Raw genomic sequence first — 21,240 nt, 5'->3', positions numbered from 1 at the left:
ACAATCCTGACAGTTAGATGCTATTATTATCCCTATTTATAAAGGAGGAAAGTGAGTCAATCTGAAATTGAGTAAATTGCCCAGAGTCACACAGCTTGTAAATGTCAGAAGCTATATTTGAACTAAGGGCTTTCTAAGTCCCAGCCTGGCACTCCATCCACTATGTCACCTAGCTACCTTGAAAGAAGGAGAGAGAAAGACAGACAGACACAGAGGCAGAGAGCTCGAAAGACAATGAGAGGGACAGAGACAAAGAGAGAAAGAGGGGAGAAAAGAGGGAGAGAGACAGACAGGATATCCCAGCAGATGTCCAAATTTTGAAGTCTCTGATCACTATTATCTCATACCTCCTCTTCCCATACTCCTTTGTTGTGTCCTCTTTCCAACTAGGTACCTCCAATGACAATATAGTTTCTATTTTCCCCTCTGTTGATCTTCTTTCCTATGGTTTTCCCTTTATTTTTCCCCTTCTTTGGGATTTCCTTACATGCTGCTGCTCTCCCTCCCCTGTCCCTTTATCTGTCCTTCATCCTTTTCCTTTTGAATATTATATACTCTTATTCCATCCATGGATCTCAGCTCATCATGTCTTGATGATATCAAGAAGATCAAATTTTTCGCATTGCAGGAGAATCTAAAGTTCTCCTTGCTTGCTTCACATACTTTGTGAATATGTTTTTAGAGATCTGAGGCCATGGGTTTTATTGTGGGATCCTTCCAAAGACTTGTCCTCTTGTCATTTTCAAGGTGCTTTTGGCTACTATTCTTCCCACACTGCAGCTACACTGTGTAATAAAAATATACATAAAAATTGCTTAGGTAGTTTTTTCTCCATCTTCCTTTTCAGTTTAAAGCCTTTTTAAAGAGATTTCAAAGGCTTCAGGAATATACTGTCTTACCAGTCCATGTGAGCTCAATGTTATCCCCAAACCAGGAGTTCATCATTCTTCAAGTTTAAATCATAGTCCAGAAATCCAAAATCTTTCCTCATTTATACAAAACCTTCTGTCTGTCTGCTTCGGTTACATGAGGTAAAGCATCCCCAATCAGTCTCCCCCTTTTTTCCCCTAGTGTATTCCTGTTTCCCTCCTTTTCCTTTCTTCTTTGGTGGTCATCAATACATAATGAAAACACTTGCAAGCCCATTATTTGTTTAACAGCCTCTCTGACCCCTGAGGACATCAGAAGTTTGAGGAGAGACTTGTATCATCTTTCCCTTTTAGCATGTAAAGTGTTGTTCATCCTTCCTTTTGGAAGAGGATCAGTGACATTTTGGAGTGAAGGGGACCAATGACATGAAAGGGTGATGTCTTGACTTATTCATGAATTGTGTTTAGATGAAGTTGTCAGCTTCAAGCACTCTTCCAGAGTCACCAAAGTCCAGTGGCAAGACAAAGTCAGGAAGACTGGTGATTGGCCAGGATGCATTGGATGGCCTTGGCATCTTTGATGTCTGATAAGGTCCAGCCACCTTCATGGCCATTGGAAAAAAATTGTTCTCATCCACCCATTTGACTGGGGATGTCTTTTTATGTGTAGACATCCCCCTAAATCAGAAATGACTTTGACACCTCTCAGTTACCCTCAACTTAGCTGCTCTGCTGACATAGTTTTACCAGGATTTGGCCATTGTACATGCTACAGCTTCTTGGGGCTATATGTGAGAGGTGTAAATACTGTATAATCCCTAGTATAATCTTGTATAATCCCTTCTGATTACTCACTGTTATTGATCTTTGTACTCAGGTGGTACAGTTCACGGATCACTGGGTTTGGAATCAGAAACATTCTTTCTGAGTTCAAATCTGGCCTCAGACATTTGCTAGCCATGTGACCCTGGGCAAGTCATCTAACCCTATTTATCTTAGTTGCTCATCTCTTAAATGAGCTAGAGAAGGACATGGCAGATCCCTCCAGTATCTTTGCCAAGAAAAGTTCAAATGAAGTCACACAAAGGTTAGAAAGAGCCAATGGGGAGATAGTCTTTCTAGAAGCTTGACTATGAAAAGGAAGAGAAAGAGAGGGAGAGACAGAGACAGAGACAAAGACTTGTTCATGAATTGTATTTAAGTGAAGGTGTCAGCTTCACTCTCTCTTTCAGCAAAAGTTTGGGGGCAAGATAAAAGTCAGGAAGACTAGTGATGGCCCAGGATATATTAAATGGCCTTGGCAGCTTTGATGTCTGACTAAGATCCAGCTGCCTTCATGGCCATTGGAACAAATTGTTTTCATCCACTCATTCCACAAGGGGAAGTCTTTATATGCATTGGGTTTACATCCCCTAAGTCACAAATGGGTTTCAGGCCTGTCACTTACCCTCAACTTGATTTAGCTGGTCAGCCAAGATGGTTTTAGCAGGATTTGGCCATAGCACATACTACAGCTTCTTGGGGGCTACAGGTGAGAGTGTAAATACTGTATCCTTGTATGGTCCCTTCTGATTACTCATTGTTATTTACCTTTGTACCTAGGTATATAGTTGTACAGATGACTGGGCTTGGAATCAGGAAGACTCCTTCTGAGTTCAAATCCGGCTTCAGACACTTACTAACTGTGTGACCCTGGGCAAGTCACTTAACCCTGTTTGATTCAGTTCCTCATCTATTAAATAAGCTGAAGAAGGAAATGGCAGACTGCTCGAGGATCTTGTCCAAGAAAAGCCCAAAAGAGGTCATAAAGAGGTGAAAAAGTGGCCAATAGGTAGATAGTTTTTCTAGGAGTTTGGCCATGGAAAGGAAGAAAGAGAGATGAAGGCAATATAATTGAGACTGAACAGAGCATGTAGAGGGATTCCCAGGTGGCTTTGCTGCTGGCCATGTGTGACTCAGCACTCTTGTGCCTCTAAGATGAAAAGCCAGTCATGCAGGACTCAGATACCCTAAGCCTCCGAAAAGTGGAAGCAAACTTGTTGTTGACTCAGCAGATGTTCAAAAAGGCATACTTTGTCTTTTCAAAGTTACAAAAGTACTGAGTAGAATATAGGCAGTAAGAGTCAGCCAGGGAATCTCTGGGAATGACATTTTTGTTTAGTTTTGTTTTAAGGATGAGGGAGAAGTACATTTTACAGTAAGCAATAGGATAGGAATCAATGGATTTAAGAAAATTGAAAATTAGGGAAAGACAGGGGAGGTTAGAGGTTGAAACCTCAGCAGAGAGAGGGGGAGGTGAGAGCAAGGGCCAAAGTAGTGGGGTGAGTGGTTAGAAAAAGAGATGCTACCTTCTTTTTTTTTTCTTTCCAGTTCCTCTGCCACATTAGAACAAAAGGAAGAAAGTTTGTGTGTGATGGTGGAGAGGTGATTAAGAATAAGGAATTTTAGAAAAGAATACATTAGCAATGCATAATCTCAATTTTTTCAGTGATGTATTAAGTTCAGTGTTATGGTGAGAGGGAAGGAGTGAGATGAAAGGAGAGGCCCCAGTAAAGAAGAGTAATCTTAGAATACATACTGAAGGGAGAGGGTAGTCAGTTGGGGCAGAGATCTGTGTTCACTTGCAAGGTTATAATAACAGAGAAGGCAAGTGGTAGGAATAATTTCTTGATAGAATTCAGTAAAGTAGTGCATGTCCCATGGGACAAAGGGATGTGGGATTTGAAAGTGGAGAGCAAGTTGAGTTGGAACTGGCTCAGTGCTGAAAGGAGGAAAGTGAAATGAGAAATGGAGTAAGGACCTAAAGCACTGATGAATGGACTCACCCCACTGATCAAAGTATCATAGATGGAGACTCATTAGGGAATTCTGAGCCTATGTAATCCAACCCATTCATTGTAGAGATGAAGAATCTGATGTGAGAACTAATGGTGAAGTGACTTGCCCAAGGCCACACAAGGTGTTATCATTAGGGGCAGGATTGATCTCAGGTCCTCTGCTCCCAAAGCCAGGAATCCTTCCCTATTACCACATTGTCTTCGAAGTCATGAAGCCTCAGTGTATGGAACTAAAACAAAATTTGCATGTCTGGAGTTGTTAGCAACATAGCCCTGTTCATTCTCCCCAAATTCACAAACAAGAGCTATATAATAAAATAGGATCATCTGGAAGGAAACATGAAAAGAAAAGTACAAAAACATATGGTTTGGAGGCGAGATGTTTTACAGAACTTCCTCCACACCCTAAATCTAGAATTGAGGATTTCCCTGGACGTATTGGTGCAAGGGTTGCATTTTAATGTCTGTAATGCAGCCCTATCACCTAATGACATTGAAGATACTCAACAACGCTGTCATGTCTCTGAAATTTAAAACTCATTTTAATCAAGATGTGGGAATTTTTCTTTCCCTCAAAGGGATTCCAGAAAAACACATGAGAGTATTCAGTACAGAAGATGAACCAGCTTGCTAATTCACCAAATCAACTTTGTGTTCTTCTTAGTGAGGAAGAAAGCACAGTTGGTAACTGTGGTGGAAGGTGTGAATCCAACATAATTGGGCTTTACTTCTAATTTCATTTGGATCTCCAACTGGTTTGAGAGTGAAGTTCTGTAGAATGGTGGTAAGGAACAAAAATACCTCCATCTTCGCCAGGCCCTCTCCAGCACAAGACCGTTTTCCTAGAAAGAAATGGAATTATGCTTGTAATCTTCATGGAATATCACAGTCAGCCAGAGTAAAAGAGACTTGCTGATCCAGCACAATAATGGGAAAAGGAGTAAAAGAGAAATATGTAGATGGGCAGAAAAGGTGAGAACTATTATTATTAGTTATAATTCAACCATTAATGGCCATAAGGAGAAGGAAGGAATTCCTTCTTCACAACATTCTTCTCACAGTAACCCCTTGTGTAGTGGATCTTGGAATGGAGTTAGAGGGCAGGTGAGCCAGGCAAGAGGCTCAGCTCATCTATTCAGGGCTCTGAGAAAAAGCCAGGTCATGGGAATACTAGAAAAGACAGTGTATGTCATGTCAGAGTGGGCTATGTGTCTTCAGAAGAACTGCCAGGAGGAGGCTCAGCCAGAGGAGAGTGGGAGGAGAATGGATTCTCCTTTTAGAGTGAGAGGTAGAGATGAGAAGGGTTTCTTTTTCCAGCAGAAAAAGGCAGAAGTGGTCACTTTTCTTGAATTTCCCGTTCATCCAGGAAGTGCTGTGGGTCAAACTGGTCAGCCTTGGGAAACTCTTTCTTGTCATGCAACACTGGGGTGAGCAGTGGGAATATTGTTGTGCCCTAAAGGGAAGAAATTCCAGAGGAGAGTCAGGTATCATTATGAATATCCTTTGTATCTAGTCCAAAATCTTCAGAGACTCACTATGTTCTCTAGTACAAAATGCATACTTCTTTGCATGTGCATGAGATGTCACGCCATTAAGAATCTGCTTAGGCCCCAGTCTAGCTTTCCAGAGTGATGTCCCCATTATTGTCCCCATCAAGCCTTCCTTGGGGCTCCAGCTGAACTAGTCCAGCTGCTGTTCCCCATCCACAAGGCCCCCTCTGTGGTCTTCATGCCTTTATAGTGACCATGTCCCACACCTGGAAGCCACTCCTTGCTCACTTCAGCCTTTTAGATTCCCCAGCTTTCTTCAAGGATTGGCTTGGGTAACCCGTCTTACAGGAAACCTTGGCTGAGATGCTAAGCTCTTTGTGCTCTCCCTACCCTCATTTCTTTGGTCTATACATCATGTGTGCACCTGCTGCCTGTGGGACTCTGGGCAGAACATGTGAATGGCCAGTGCCCCAGGCAATGCTTAAAAACTCTAGGGGCAGACCAGGCTACCTCCTGAGGGAATTTCTTCAGCAAGAAGCCACTTTGCCAATCAAATCACAGCATGGGTCTGAAGGAAAGAAATAATACTTTAGGCTGACTTTCCTGGTTCCAAACTCAGCTCCCTCCTGCACAAGCCAAAGTCTTCAATGGTCAAAAACCCTTCTATTCTCACCTTGTTTCAATAGCACTTGGCCTAGCAATTTTCACATAGTAAGTTCTTACTGAAGCCTTCATGATTTCAACTGAACAATGCCTCAGTGGGGTACATTAAATGTGAAGTTAGGTGTGATGCTCCCTTCACTTTTCCTTGAGGGAGAATAGTTTTGCTCAGACATTGCTAGGAAACTTCAATCTAATTCATTTTAATTCATTCACTGTTTATTTAGCAACCCCAGAAAGCAGTATTTTAGAGTCTAAAGACCTAGGTTCAAGTCTCAGCTCCAACACTGAAATGATCTTAGGGAAGCCATTACACCTGAAAATCAATGTCTCTATCTACACAATGGAACAGAGAATAGTATGTATACATTCTGCTTCACTGACTAGTAAGAGAAAATGACAAAAACATTTCTCTTGAGCAACCTCGCTCTGTTAACGTTCCCTGTACATTTTCTTTCCAGAGCATTACTGTGGTGAATGAGAAGCAGGAAGAACAGAGATAAGGGCACACTTTTCTCTTATTCTTCATTTAGTACCACATGCAAGTAGGCTGTATGTAATAAAGCACTGCCTCAAGGAGAACTTTAAGTGAGATCATGACAATGGGACTCCAGTTTCTCATGTTCATGATGAGATCATTGGAATAAATAGTGTTTAAGATCCCATTCTCCCAAGACTACTACTTTGGGGGGATATATTCTTGGAAATGGATGTCTGGTTCACTGCATGGGGTACGTTGAGAGGTACGAGGTCAATGAATCTTTGCACTTCATGCACCACAGCATCCATATAGGGCATATCTTGTCTGTCCTTTATGGAAGGAAGTCGATTATGTCCAATCACACGTTCAATTTCCTCATGAATTTTTGCTGCAGAGACAAAAATACAAATCACCACTCAATGTTCCACTCTCCTGGGAATGCTCAACTGAGCCTGTGTGGAATATCTGCCTGATGTTAGGACCTGAGATGATTCTCATGGGCTCAGTGTCCTCCTCCTACTCAGTCAAGGATACAAAGGCTTCTGTAACAGCAATAGGATAAACTTCCATGATTTACTGGATAGGACTCAGAAAGAATTGTGTTTACATTTCTCTTTAGACACTACCTGTGTAAATTCAGGCAAGTCATTAAATCTATGTAAGCCTCATTTTGCTTATCTGAAAAATGAGGATCATAATTATCTGTCTTCTAAGGTTCCTTACCCTCTAACCTATTATCGTATGATTTATAAAATGGAGATAAAAACTGCACCTCCTTAGCAGACATCAAATGAAATTACATGTCAAGTTATTTGTAACCCTCACATTCTTTATGTTATTATGCCAGCTCTTATTGTCAAAGAAGTCGATGCCTTCATTTGAATTTGATAGTGCTGGTGATGGCATTATCATCTTGATTTAAACCATTCACCAGCTCTGTATCTCAGCTCCTGTCTCAATACCCTGAGCTGCTGAGGCATAGAATCTCAGCATTACAGGTGACATGTTTTCACCTAGGGCCATCCATAGCTGAACAGGAATCCTGACTCTAATGGACTGAACAAAGGGTCAACCAGCCTTTGCTTGAGAATCTCTAGTAAGCAAGAACTCACTATTTCCTGCACAGCTGAATGGACTTTGGAGAATTTTAATAGTTGGTAAGTCTTTCCTTACATGAAGTCTCCATTTGTCAATTTGTAAGGTCTACCTATGGTTCCTACTTCTGCCTCCTTAGATCCAGCAGTACTATGCCTGGCAGAAGGCAAGCCATTTGAGGAAAGGGGTGTTTCATTTGAGTCTTTATATGCTAAGCATAGAACTGAGGGTGCACAGTGGGAGCTTTATATGTGCTTTAAAGTGAATTGAATTCCCCATAATACCCCACATGCTTAAATAACAACAGGTCTTGTTCAAGGGTCCTGTTTTCTTCAATATGCTACTGTCTGACCTGTTGCTGATCTGTGAGGAAGTCATGCAAATCCAATAGGGGAAAGGAGAGGCCTGCTCCTGAGCAAGCTGCAGGATGGGAAAGCAAGCCTGGTCTGAAAGCATGGCAATTCTTACTTTACCTTGGACCTCAGGATGTTTCAGAATGAGCAGCAGGCCATATCTTAGGTGCTGTGCTTGTCTCTGTTCCTGCACTAAATAAATCTACTCCTGTCATTTTTAGATTTTCCAAGTCAAATTCAGTCTGAGCATTATCTTTCTCCTAAAGGAGAGATACAAAATAGATTAAGTAATGAGAGACAGCAGGGAAAGCCATTAGTAACCATGTGAAGTTCTTAAAGTTTGTCTTAGGAGCCCTCCCCCACCTTCATTTCCCCACTCTAAGACAGAATAACCTTCCTAATGCTCTTAGGTTTCCCTTACCCATCCATAGGCTACTTTTCCCAGGCAACCTTCTTCCATCCAGAAATATGACATAGTGAATAGAGCACTAGGCTTTGAATCAGGAAGATCTGAATTAAACTTTATTCTCAGCTAAGGGGTCTGTGTCCATGGGAAAGTCACTTAATTTTTCTGGGCCTCACTTTCCTCATATGTAACAGGAGACTGGATCCTTTCAGCTCTCTATTTATTATCTATGATATATGTGGCATGGTGAGAACCTGATAAAGTAAGTCACTTAAAAAGTTTATAACCTGCTAAGAGACCTGCTAAGAGACAGATACTTTTACTACAAAGCAGGACAGCATTTTAGTTTAAAAGAAACAAAAAGAAGAAGGGATTTCAGATTTTCAGAACAGGGAACTGAGAGAAAAGTCTTCGGGCAGGAGAATACAGAATTTCAAATTTTGTAGGGAGAAGGAAATTCAACCAGCCAATCTGTAACTGATCAGAAGTTTCCTTTTCAAAAACTCCCTTAAATGGTCAGCCAGCCCCAGGTTGAAGATTTCCTTACATGGGGAATTTATTACTTAATGAAGAAATGTATTACATCTTGGACATTATCCCCTTGTGTGGAGATTAAATGTGTCTCTGTAACTTCAAATGACTTATGAGTTCTGTCTTCTGGGAAATGAGGAAGCAAAGGAATTCTAACCCATTTCTGGGACAGCCCTTAAAATTAGGTGGCTGCTAAGACTCCTTCCAACCCATGGATTCTATGAAATTCTATGAAATACGCAAGCTCCTAGGATTTATAGCTAGGACGCATCTTGGAGATCAACTGGCCAAGCACATTCATTTTAAAGAAAAAGAACTTGAGGCCTACAGAGGTGAAACAATAATATTAAAATCAAAGCAGATTGAGTTATAGTACTAAATAAGTAATCCTGCAAATACAAGCTTCATCCTGAACAAAATAAGATGGACTTATAGCCATCAGTCTTGTAAAAATGAACAATTTTGAAAGATTTATGAACTCATGTCAATTCAACTAGCAAACATGAGCACAGAGGACTAATGATGAAGAATGGTACCTACTTTCTGAGAGAGAATTCATGGACTAGTATGTAGAAAGGGACACATTTTGGACATGGCCAATATAGAAATGTATTTTTCTTCATTATGCTTGTTTGTTAAGAAGGTTATTATTTGTCTTTTTTCATTGGGTGGTAGAAAATAAATATTTGATAAAAGAAGACAGACTTCAAGAGAAAAGGGTGGGTTTCAGGCATTTCCTAAAAAACAGAAACTCAACATGAGTCAATTATTTGACCTGCAAAACTTCAAACCAGACAAGCATAAAATAAATAAATTAATGAGAAAAGATAAAGCAATGGAATCAATACTCTCATGCTTTTATGTCAGCTTAACACTATTTTTAAAAAATCTCCCATTGGCTCAGGGCCCCTGGAAAAAAATAGAAATTACAGAGGCAATAGAAACAGAGTGGCAATATATCGAGGGAGGGTGTTAAAAAGTTCTTAAGGATACCTTCATTTCAACCTGAAAGAAAGTCTCTAGTGAACAGTTCAATGATGTACGCCTGGTTCTGTAGTGTTTAACATTTTTGTCAGTATATGAAATCAGTCAATCAACAAGGAAGTATAAAATGTATTTTCTGTGCCAAGCAGAATGCCAGGTAATGGCGATACAAAAGCAAAGGATAAAACTAAGACAGCCCCTACCCTCTGGGAGTTTCGATTCTACTGAAGGAATACAATACATATAAATATAAGTACACATGGGATCCATGGAAAATACATACACAGAGATTTGGGGTGGGATATTAACAACAGGAAGAATAAGAGAAGCTGCTTGAAAGAGGCAGCAGCTGAGTGTGAACGGATATTAGGGCTGCTAAGAGTTGAGGAAAGAGAGAGAGAGCATTCCAGGGAGGGGGGCCAGACTGTATAAAGGTAAAGAGGCAAAAGATGGAATATTGTGTACAAAGAAGAGCAAGCAGGGCAGCTTGGCTGGAGCACAGAGGGAGGCTGTGAGAGGGAAGAATGTGTAACCAGCCTAGAAAGAGAGGCTGCAGCCAAATTGTGAAGGGCTTTAAATGCCAAATACATGAGTTTGTGTTTTCTCTTAGGAGCCCTGAAGCTTCCTATCATGGGAATAACCCAGTGAGTCTTGCACTTTATGCATGTTAACTTGGCAGATTTGTGAAGAATGGATTGAGGGTCTGGATGCTTGGAGAGCTGGTAGGAGAGAATTGTCACTGTCTGGGTAAGAGATGCTGGTGATCTGAACTAAGGTGGTTATGATGTGAATACAGAGAGGAAAGAGTTCATGACACTGCCATGATGGTGTTGGGGGTAGTGAACACATTTACTCTCTCCTCCCCACCTCCAGCCCTGAATTCTCATGACTTACTTGGACAATCAAGAAAGATCTTGATTTTGAGTGATTTTATGAGAGAAAATTATAGCTAGATTTTGAGATTATAGCTAGTATTTATACAATGTTTTAAAGTTCACCACGTCCTTTAGCAACATTATCTTAATGACCATTCTGGGAGATAAATGCTATTATCCCCATTTTACAAATGAGGAATATGACTTCCCCAGGATTACACAGCTAAGAAGTGTCTGAATTTGGTTTCAAACTCAAGTCTTTTTGACTCCAAGCCCTGCTCTGCATCCCATTTCTCCTGTTTAGAGCTTACTTTGTATACATTTGCTTACATATACTCTCCCTCATAAGATTGTGAACTCTTTGAGGGCAGGGGTTCTTTTTTGCCTCTTTTCTGTCTTTGGCACTTAGCAGAGTGCCTGGCATATAGTAGTTGCTTGGTAAATGTTTATTAGTCGATTCCTATTATCACTCTCCAATACAATATCCCCTTCCAAACAGGAAAGTCCAGATCACCAGCTCATCACCCAGAAAAGCAGAACTCTTCCAATCTCATTTTCCATACAGACTTCAGATCAGGGATATGGGCAGACCAAAGACCAGTTACTAGAAAGCCAATGGTGTCCTTGGGGGATGTGGGCACTTTGGGGTTCTCTCTGATGCCCCTTCCTGTGCTTGTGGCCTGTAAGAATCCTTGGAATATCAGTCTTACTCAACAAGTAAGGTGCTTCCCCCATGCATCTTACCTGCTGCATTTTGGAGAGGTAGTAGTCAATGTAGTCCTGAGGGTTGTTGGGGTCCAGTACCTTCTGATGCTCCTTCACTCTTTCCAAAATGAAATCTTTAAGTTCCTCATTAATTTTTAAAATTCTTTTGTGTTCTCCAGGGAGGTATGCTCTGAATGCTGGTAAAAAGTTGTAGAGCGACATACACCTACCCCGCACCCAAACAAACACGTGTGAGTTTATTGTCATGAAGAAACTATTTAAAATCTCTAATTATAAATTGTTGTATCTTATTCAAAGCATTGCATTTCTTTTTCAAATTTAATTAAATTTTTCATTGACAGAAGTATTTTCTCTCTCATCTCCACTGAACATTGGTACAAACAAAAAAGAAAAGCAAAACCGTAGAAACAAATACACGTAATCAAGCAAAACCCACCTTGGCAATAGCCAAAAATGTATGTCCCACTCTACATCTTGAGTCCATTCCCTTCTCTCTCATAAGGTGGGCAGCATGGTTCATTGTGCTTCCTCTGAAATCATCGTGGCTCCTTGCACTGTTAGCTTACATTTGCATGGTATTTGTCCTTCCAGTGTTTTTGTTATTGAACAAATTGATTATTCTGTCTTTGCTGTAGTTGTTCAGTTGTTTCAGTCGTATTTGGCTCTGTGACCCCATTTGGGATTTTCTTGGCAAAGATATTGGAGTGCTTTATCATTGCCTCCTCCAGCTCATTTTACAGAGACATACAGGGTTAGGTGACTTGCCTAGGATCATACAGCTACTTTGAGGCCAAATTTTAACTCATAAAGATGTCTTCCTGATTTTAGGCCTGGTACTCTGTCCATTGTATTCCCCATTGAAGTGACTTTCCAAGGGTCATACAACTGTTCTTCCTGCCTCAAATTCTAGCCCTCTATTCATTGAATTCCTTTCTGTCTCTAAATCTTCTGATCTTGTGATCCCTCAATCCAAGGAGCCATCAAAGGAATAGCCTTCTTAGACACTTGGGAGTAGTGAGCTGCTCTGCATAAATCCCAAGAGTGCCATGAATCTTCTCAAATATACCCCTAAGTTGACACATATCTCAAAACGAATCTATCTGGTGCTGCTCTACCCACTGAGGGGACCAGATGGCATCATATTATGTCGTTGTTCAAAAGAAGCTCATATTTGAGTTAAGAGGAAACCTACTTTCCTTGGAATGACCAACATAAAAAAAGAAGAAAAAGCAACATCAAGGTATCCAATTAATTGCATTAAATTCACCTTAAGTTAATGAAATGCATCGAGCATTTTTTCAGTACTCACTATGAACCAAGTCCTGTGGTAGGCTATGGTGATATAGACAACAATAAAGTAGTCTTACATTCTACCAGAGAAGGTTTAGCTAGAGTACCTATTCCAGACTGTAAGTGCAACACATAGGCAAGGGAAAAGAAAGCTTGTTTTTCAGCTGGATGAGGATCTTCAGTTCTGGCTTCAGTGGATGAAGGTTTTCATCCTACATGTCCATCCATTGTAGAGGCCGAGCCAGATCACTACAAGAATCAGTGTAGGCTACTGATCTAAGTGGCTTGCCCTTCCTATTCTCTCCTGGATATCCTGGGCAGGTTCTTTTTTGATAACTATTTTACTTGGTCACATCTGTGAAGAGATACCCCAGGCCCCAATTAAACACTTCTCCATATAACTTCAATTTTAATGATCTACAACTAGTGCAGGTGCCAACTAGGAACAGAATATCTACCTAATATCTTATTTGAGAGCCAAAGATACTGCGTGATGTTATTGTCCTTGAGTGACATGTGTGTGTGAATGTGTGTGTGTGTTCTCATGGGTGTTGGGACATTTACTAAGAGATGAGAGGCTATGGTATATTGATCTTGTTGCTGAAACTCAGCAAACAACCACAGAATAAGAAGAGAGTTTGGCCTTACCTGTGTCCATGGTTTGTTAAAGAGGTGGAAGTTTTCATTTAACAAGTTCATCAGATAGAGAAATTTCTCATCATCGTACTTGAATCGGTCACGGAAGAGGATGGAGCAGATCACATTGCATGACACACAGCTAAGGATGAAGGTGGGATCAGTGGGCTGACCTAATGTGGAGACAAGTTACCAAAAGGGGGAAAAAGCAACTTTAATAGAAATGTTTCCAATCAGATGGGATATGGGCATCATACTTGGATAGGGTGCTTAGTTCTTTAAAGGCTAATGAATGTTATTCTCCTGGACAATGTCTTTACTTATAGGGAGGCTAAATGAGCTTCTAATGCCTGAGCACGAGAAACAAGAAGGGAGTTTTCTGACCCGGCAGAGTTATTATCTGGTAAGTAGATGAAGGCAGAGACTTTTACACTGATTCCCAAAGCAAATAGCATTTAGGACTGGGAATGGGTGAGCAGTTAGACGCCACGTGCCCAGGAGGAAAGAACTGAAAACCAACCCTTTGTTTTCCTGAGCTCCTCCACCAGGCATTGGGCTTCTTCTTGAACTCGCTCTTCAACGCTTCTCTTCCCCATCCCAAAGTTCCTTAGGGTCATCAGGGTAAATCTGCGGTGTTGTTTCCACCTCTCTCCACGACTCAAAATAACTCCTAGAGAGAAGAGAAGAGGACATTGGTCATTCTTACATTGGAAGGGGAGGGCACAGTGTGTATGGTGGCTAAGGAGTTTCTGGCTTAGTTCATTGATCAAGTTTAATTTTATTCAATTCAAACTAAAATACAATGACAGAATGGTAGGTACCAGGTACCTACTGCAGAAGTTCTTCTCTTAGGTACTGAGAATAGAACAATTAAAATGAAACCAGTAACTATGCTCCAGAGGAGCATAACACATGCTCAGCAGAAGACAACAAAGTCAAAGATCTTACATTCAAAGCTTCCAAGAAAAAATATGAATTGATCTCAGGCCATGGAAGAGCTCAGACAGGATTTTGAAAATCAGCTCAGGACTTCCACTTCCAGGGCCAAGATGTCAGAGTAAAAAGGTAGTTGCTGCCACCCACCCCCATCAATCTCTGAAAACCCAGAAAATATCACCCCAGAAAAAACCCTGGAACAGCTGAAGCAGAAGAAAGACAGGGAACAGCAGAGAAGTAGCCCAGCCTCACTTTAGCACACCAGGAGGAGATCCTGGTGACTTGGCATTCTACAGCAAACCAGTCTCCCACTGTCTCAGCAAAAGTAAGGGAAGCAGCACTACAAAGGGCCCTAGGGGGGTAAGTACCCTACAGTATTCATCTGAAAGCAACTAAAGAAAGCAACCTAGAGTCCTACTAAAGTTCCAGCCTTGCTGGTTCCCGCCCAACACCAAGTAAGCTGTCAGAACCCTACAGTCCCCAGGTGACAAGCAGGAGGAGATCCTGAAGCCCAGGTGGTAGAGTAGGCAAACACCAACACCTCAACCTCTGAGTGCCTCAGGGAGGGTGGGGGAACTGGTGGAAATCAGCTCAGAAAACCACCAGGTGCCTCAGCATCCTACAGCAAAGGAGACTCTCAGTACCTCAGCAGATATAAGAGAGGGAGCATTGCAAGGGGCCTCAGGCAGATAAACCCTCTGCAACACCCATCTAAAACGAGCTGAAGAAAGCTAAAGGGAAGGAAAAGCAGGCAACCTGGAATTTCCTGACAGTTCCAGCCTTGCTGTGTCCAGCCCAACACCAGGTAAGCTGCCAGAACCCTACAGCCTACAATTGCCAACATAAGAGGCCCCAGCACACAAAGCCAGTGACCAAGACCTAGGCTCCCAACACAAGAAGCTTGGGTCTGTGCCATCTGATTCCCAAGGAGAGCTCAATCTCTTTAAAGGCCAGGGAATAAAGAAACACATGAGTAAAAAAAATATAGATTCATATTATGAGAAGAGTGAAGATCAAGACAGAAATTCTGAAGAGGACAACATTGTCAACAAACCCACATCTGCAACACAAAAGGGAATATGAACTGGTCTGAAGCCCAAAAAGCCTTCTTAGAAGAGCTCAAGAAGGATTTTAAAGTCAAATGAGAGAGGTAGAAGAGTCCTTAAAAAATACAATTGGCCAATTGGAAAAAAAGTACACTGAAGAAAACAAGTCCCTAAAAAAACAATTGGCCAATTGAGAAGGAAGTAAAAAACTAACAGAAGAAAACAATCTGTTAAAAACTAGAATTGGACAAATGGAAACTAATGACTCTATGAGAAAAAATCAGTCAAACAGAAACAAAAAATGAAAAAATAGATGAAAACATAAAATACCTCATGGTAAAACAACGACCTGGAAAATCGATCAGGAGAGACAATTTAAAAATTATTGGACTACCTGAAAATCATGATGAAAAAAAGAGCCTGGACAGTATCTTTCAGGAAATCATAAAGGAAAACTGCCCTGAAGTCCTAGAACAGAAGGTAAAATAACCATAGAAAGAATCCACGCTCACCACCTGAAAGAGATCCCAAATTGAAACCCAAGGAATATAATAGCAAAATTCCAAAATTACCAGATGAAAGAGAATACTGCAAGCAGCCAGAAAAAACAATTTAAATATCATGGAACCACAGTCAGGATTACACAGGACCTTGCAGCTTCTACATTAAAAGAGTAGGGCGGAACATGATATTGTAAGGCAAAGGAGCTTGGATTGCAGCCAAGGATCAACTACCAGCAAAAATGAGCATGATATTTTTCAAGGAGGAGTGGATATTCAATGAAATAGGGACTTCCAAACCTTTCCTGAAAAGACCAGAGCTCAAAAAAATTTGATCTTCAAGTACAAGACTCAAGAAGAGACATAAAAAGGTAAATGGGACAGAAAGATACAATATGTTGTTAATAAGGGCTGTTTACATCCCTACAAGGAAGATGACACTTGCAACTCTTGAGAACTGTATTGTTATTACCATGTTAAAGGAGTATACATAAAGGGTGGATATAGTTGACTTTGATGTAATGATAAAAAAAATCTAATCAAGTGGGTTAAATGGATCCAAATAAGTGGATTATCTGATCTTAGAAAATGTACTGAGAAAGGAGGAGGCAGACAAGGGTAAATTACATTACAGGAAAAGACACAAAATCCTATTACAGCAGAGGGAAAGAAGGGAGGGGGTGAGCATTGTTTGAACCTTACTCTCATCAGATTTGGCTCAAGAAGGCATAACATAATCAGTTAGGTATAGAAATCTAACTTGCCCTATAGGCAGTAGGAGGAGAAAAGGGGAAAGAAAAGGGAGGGGGAAAGAAGGGAGGGAAGAAGCAGTAAGTAAAGGGAAGAAAAGGGAAAGGGATAATAGAAGGGAGGAGGGACTGAAGGAGGCAGTGGTCAAAAGCAAAACACTAGTGAGGGGGAGAAGGAAAAAGAAAGAAAAGCATAAAGGGGGAAAGGATGGAGAAAAAGACACAGATAGTAATCATAACTGTGAATGTGAATGGATGAACTCTCCCATAAAAGAAACAGATAGCAGAATGGATTAAAAACCATAATCCTACAATATGTTGTTTACAGGAAACACATTTGAAAAAGAGTGACACATACAGGGTAAAGGTAAAAGGCTGGAGCAGAATATACTATGCTTCAGCTGAAGTAAAAAAAGCAGGAGTAGCAATCCTGATCTCAGAAAAGCAAAAGCAAAAATAGATCTAATCAAAAGAGATAAGGAAGGAAACTACATCCTGCTAAAAGGCACCATAGACAATGAAGTAATATCATTACTAAACATATATGCACCAAATGGTATAGCATCCAAATTCTTAGAGAAAGTTCAGGGAGTTACAGGAAGAAATAGACAGCAAAACTATACTAGTGGGGGACCTCAACCTCCCCCTTTCTCTACTAGATAAATCTAACCACAAAATAAACAAGAAAGAAGTTAAGGAGGTGAATAGAACATTAGAAAAGTTAGGTATGATAGACCTCTGGAGAAAACTGAATGGGGATAGAAAGGAATATACTTTTTTTCTCAGTGGTACATGGCACATACACAAAAATTGACCATGTACTAGGGCATAAAAACCTCACAATCCAATGCAGAAAGGCAGAAATATTAAAATCCTTTTCAGATCATGATGCAATAAAAATTATATGTAATAAAGGGCCATGGAAAGATAGACTAAAAAATAATTGGAAACTAAATAATCTAATCCTAAAAAATGATTGGGTCAAACAACAAATCATAGAAACAATCAATAACTTCAATCAAGAGAATGACAATAATGAGGCAACATACCAAAACTTATGGGATGCAGCAAAAGAAGTTCTTAGGGGAAGTTTTATATCTCTAAATGCTTACATAAATAAAATACAAAAAGAGGAGATCAGTGAGTTGGACACACAACTAAAAAAACTAGAAAAAGAACAACTTAAAAATCCTCAACTAAACACTAAATTAGAAATATTGAAAACCAAAGGAAAATTAATAAAATTGAAATTAAGAAAACTATTGGAGTAATAAATACAAGTAAGAGCTAGCTTTATGAAAAATCAATAAAATAGATAAACCTTTGGTTAACGTAATTTAAAAAAAAAAAGGAAAAAGAAACCTAAATTACTAGTATCAAGAATGAAAAGGGTGAAGCTACCACCAAGGAAGAGGAAATTAAAACAATAATTAGGAATTATTTTGCCCAACTATATGCCAACAAATTTGACAATCTTAGAAAAATGGATACGTATTTACAAAAACATAAATTGCCCAGAGTAACAGAAGAGTAAGTAAAATATTTAAATAACCCCATCTCAGAAAAAATATTGAACAAGCCATTGATGAACTGCCTAGGAAAAAATCTCCAGGGGCACATGGATTTATATGCAAATTCTATCAAACATTTCAACAACAATTAATTCCAATGCTATGCAGACTATTTGGGAAAATAGCTGAAGGAGTCTTACCAATTCTTTTTATGATACAAATATTGGGCTGATACCTAAACCAGGAAGAGTCAAAACAGAGAAAGAAAATTGTACACCAATATTATCAAACAGATTATAGCAACTTATCACAAGAATAAAACACTATGACTAGGTAGGATTTATACCAGGAATATAGGGCTGGTTCAATATTAGGAAAACTATCAGCATAATTGAGCATATCATCAACAAAACCAACAGAAACTACATGATCATCTCAATAGGTGCAGAAAAAGCTTTTGGCAAAATACAACATCCATTCCTATTAAAAACACTAGAAAACATAAGTATAGATGGAGTCTTCCTTAAAATAATAAACAACATCTATCTAAAACCTTCAGCAAGCATTATACGTAATGGCAACAAGCTAGAAGCATTTCTGATAAGATCGGGGGTGAAACAAGGATGTCCATTATCACCACTATTATCCAATATTGTACCGGAAATGTTAGCTTTAGCAATAAGAGGAAAAAAAATTGAAGTTATTAGAATAGACAAAAACACACAAAGCTATAACTCTTTGCAGATGACATGATGATATACTTAGAGAATCCTAGAGGATTAAGTAACAAACTACTTGAAATAATAAACAACTTTAGCAAAGTTGCAGGCTACAAAATAAACACACATAAATCATCAGCATTTCTATATACTACCAACAAAGCCAAACAGCAAGAGATAGAAAGAGAATTTCCATTTAAACTTACTGTAGACATTATAAAATATTTAGGAGTCTACCTCCCAAAACAAACCCAGGAACTCTATGAACACAATTATAAAACACTTTTCACAAAAATAAAATCAGATCTAAATACTTGGGAAAATATCAGGTGCTCATGGGTAGACTGAGCTAATATAATAAAAACGACAACTCTACCTAAGCTAATTTACTTATTCAGTGCCATACCAATCAAACTACCAAAAAATTATTTTATAGAGTTAGAAAAAATAATAAGAAGATTCATTTGGAAAAACAAAAGGTCCAGAATATCAAAGGAACTAATGAAAAGAAATGCAGGGGAAGGTGGCTTAGCAATTCCAGATGTTAAATTGTAGTATAAAGCAGCAATCATCAAAACTGCTTAGTACTGGCTAAGAAATAGAGTGGTGGATCAGTGGAATAGCTTAAACATGCAAGATACGATAGTCAATGACTATAGTAATCTATTATTTGAAAAACCCAAAGACCCCAGCTTCTGGGATGAGAACCCACTCTTTGAAGGAAAAAAAACTGCTGGGAAAACTAGAAAAGAGTATGGCACAAACTAGGCATAGACCAAAATCTCACACCATATACCAAAATAAAGTCAAAATGGGCTCTTGATTTCGATATAAAGGCTGATACTGTAAGCAAACTGGGACAGCAAGGAATAGTTTACATGTCAGATTTATGGAGAACAGAAGAATTCATGACCAAACGGGAGATAGAGAACATTATGAAAAGAAAAATGGATAATTTTGATTACATTAAATTGTAAAGTTTTTGCACAAACAAAGCCAATGCAACTAAGATTAGAAGGAAGGTAGAAAATTGGGGAAGAATTTTTACAACCAGTCTCTCTGATAAGGGCCTCATTTCTAAAATATAGAGAGAATTAAGACAAATGTATAAGAATACAAGTCATTCCCCAACTGATAAAAGGTCAAAGGATATGAAGAGACAGTTCTCAGATAAGGAAATTAAAGCCATCTATACTCATATGAAAAAATGCTCTAAATCATTATTGATTAGACAAATGCAAATCAAAAAACTCTGAGGTACCACATCACACCTATCAGATTGGCCAACATGACAAAACAGGAAAATGATAAATGTTGGAGAAGATGTGGGAAAATTGGGATATGCACACTTAGGTGAGGGAAAATCCTCTAGGGGAGCCAAGATGGCAGAGTGAAAAGGTAGTCGCTCACACTCTCCCCTATCAACCTCTGAAAACCCAGAAAATATCACCCCCCAAAAAAACCCTGGAAAACCTGAACTAGAAGAAAGACAAGGAACAGCAATGCAGTAGCCCAGCAAATGGGTCTCCCAGTGCCTCAGAAAAACAAGGGCCCCAGGCGGATAAGTACCCTGCAGCATTCATCTGAATGGAGGTGAAGAAAACAACCTGAAGGCTTCCTAAAGCCCCGACCTTGCTGATTCTAGCCCAACACCAGGTGAGCTGTAGGAGCCCTGAAGCCCCCAATTGTGAAGAGATCCTGAAGCCCAGGTGGTAGAGCAGTCAAACATCAACACCTGGACCTCCGAGTGTCTCCTGAGGGCTGGGGGGGGGGGGACCGGTGGAAACCAGCTCAGAAAACCACCAGGAGTTGCGGCAATCCACCGCAAAGGCATCTCCCCCTGCATTAGCAGAAATGAGGGAGACAACACTGCAGGGGGCCCCAGTCAGATAAACATCCTGCAACAGCCATCTAAAAGGAGCAGAAGACAGTCAAAGGAATGGAAAAGCAGGCAACCTAGAATTGCCTGAAAGTTCCAGCCTTGCTGATTCCAGCCCAACACCAGGTAAGCCGCCAGAACCCTATAGCCTCCAATTCCCAGCATAAGAGGCCCCAGCACGCAAAGCCAGTGACCAAGACCTAGGCTCCCAACACAAGAAGCTTGGGTTAGTACCCTCTGTGCCCCAGCAGGAGAGCTCAAGCTCTTTAAAGGCCAGGGAACAAAGAAACACTATGAGTAAAAAGAAACATACCATAGATTCATATTATGAGAAGAGTGAAGATCAAGACAGAAATTCTGAAGAGGACAACATTGTCAACAAACCCACATCTGCAACAACAAAAGGGAATATGAACTGGTCTGAAGCCCAAAAAGCCTTCTTAGAAGAGCTCAAGAAGGATTTTAATAGTCAAATGAGAGAGGTAAAAGAGTCCTTCAAAAATACAATTGGCCAGTTGAAAAAAAAATACACTGAAGAAAACAACTCCCTAAAAAACACAATTGGCCAATGGAAGAAGGAAGAACAAAAACTAACAGAAGAGTACACTGAAGAAAACAAGTCCCTAAAAAAACACAGTTGGCCAGTTGAAGAAGGAAGTACAAAATC

At 40.0% G+C, this 21,240-nt stretch overlaps 1 pseudogene across 1 annotated transcript; it reads right to left on the bottom strand.

Annotated features, from left to right (window-relative positions):
* Nucleotides 1–6,535: 6,535 nt before the first annotated feature.
* Nucleotides 6,536–13,903, bottom strand: LOC110204275 (cytochrome P450 2C23-like; annotated as a pseudogene). Its single transcript, XR_013484010.1, has 5 exons — nt 13,754–13,903; nt 13,247–13,406; nt 11,326–11,503; nt 7,906–8,045; nt 6,536–6,725 (listed from the first exon to the last, which is right to left on the bottom strand). The product of XR_013484010.1 is annotated as a cytochrome P450 2C23-like (transcript).
* Nucleotides 13,904–21,240: the final 7,337 nt, after the last annotated feature.

This window comes from Phascolarctos cinereus, unplaced genomic scaffold (genome assembly GCF_003287225.1).
Source record: "Phascolarctos cinereus isolate Bilbo 61053 unplaced genomic scaffold, phaCin_HiC Scaffold_202;HRSCAF=781, whole genome shotgun sequence".
NCBI lineage: Eukaryota > Metazoa > Chordata > Mammalia > Diprotodontia > Phascolarctidae > Phascolarctos > Phascolarctos cinereus.
This window is presented reverse-complemented; position numbering and strand designations above follow the sequence as displayed.